Genomic DNA, 1,373 nt, shown 5'->3' with positions numbered 1-1,373 from the left:
CCCCAGCCCTGCTCCCACTCCTGCCTCCTTTCCAGGCTCTTCTTGCTTCCGTGGATGGGAGCAGTTTGGGATCGTCCTGGGCTCTGTGTCCGAGCCTGGGATTTTCAGGAGGGCTTGGTGGGGATGCGTGCAGCAGCAGTGGCTGAGAGCAGGCTGCTGCCCCCAGAGCCAGGGGGTCCCAGTGGGGCACTGGAGGCATGGATGAGCCGAAGGGATCGGCCCTGTATTGCAGGGTGGGTGTCCTGGGGAGGAACAGGGATGGCTGTGGGTGGGCTCCACTCGGCTCTGCCTGCAGCAGGGCTCTGCATCCAGTGCTCCCAGCAACACTGGAGCATCCCCAAACTTGTCCCTTTCCCCAGGTGTTCCTGACAGGGCTGCATTGGCCACATGCTGACCTGGGGACAAAGCAGCCCCCTGGTCAGCATGGCCCCGTGCGCACCTCCCGGCCCCCTCGCCCTGGCTCAGAGCCATTCCCAGCTGCAGCTCCGCTGCCCAGGGAGCAGCGTTAATCCCGTGCAGATGTCCTTTATCAAAGCGCTGCTGCCGCTGACAGGGTGACGGATGGGCCACTTAGGGAACGTGCCTCGCACCCGGGCCGATGCAAACGGGTGATTTTCATCACGGTGAGGGTGGATGGGTGGTGCCGGGGACACCCTGCCTCCGAGAGACACGCAGCCCGGGTGCAGCACCCCTTGCACCCCCAGCTCACCTCCCTCCTTGCGTCTGCCACCTGCCCCCTGGTTCTCCATCCCTGTCCCCCCCACTGCTGGCTGTGCCAAGCCCTGGGGATAGTTTTCATGGCCCTGTTTCCCCTGTGGCTCTGTGCTGCTCTCCCAGAGGTGAGCTGGGGTACCTGGGCACTTCCACAGGACCCCTGCCCACCCTAGCAGGCTGGAGCCGGCCACTTGACTGTCCTCTGCGCTTCCCTGGCCCTGGGCATCAGGGTATGGGCTTCACGGTGAGCTGTGCCCCATTTGCTGCGGAGCCTGTGCCACTTCCTGGCCAGCTGGGGCATGGCCCTCCTTCCCAGTCACCCCTTGTAACTGGGATCTGGGCTCATAGTAGCCACCAGAGCTTTTCCCATCCTCTGGAAACGGTAAATCCAGCCCTGCCTGCAGACAACTCCTGCCCGCCCCGGACCTGCTGATTGCTTTCACAGCAGAGGTGGATGTGGCCAGTGGCAGCGGGGCTGCACGAGGCACAAGAGCGTTGATTAAAGCCTTGGACGCCGCAGAGGTGATTTTCCCCAGCCAGGCCCAGCCTTTCTGCATCTGCCGCACGTCCCGGTGAGACGTGCCGCGAAGGATGCTCTCTGCGCTCCGGTGTGACTTTGCTTCCGTGCCCGTCCCTGGCCAGACGTGTTTACCGAGGCG

The sequence above is a fragment of the Egretta garzetta genome, unplaced genomic scaffold (assembly GCF_000687185.1).
Source record: "Egretta garzetta isolate BGI_Z169 unplaced genomic scaffold, ASM68718v1 scaffold135, whole genome shotgun sequence".
NCBI classification, from domain to species: Eukaryota; Metazoa; Chordata; class Aves; order Pelecaniformes; family Ardeidae; genus Egretta; species Egretta garzetta.
This window is presented reverse-complemented; position numbering follows the sequence as displayed.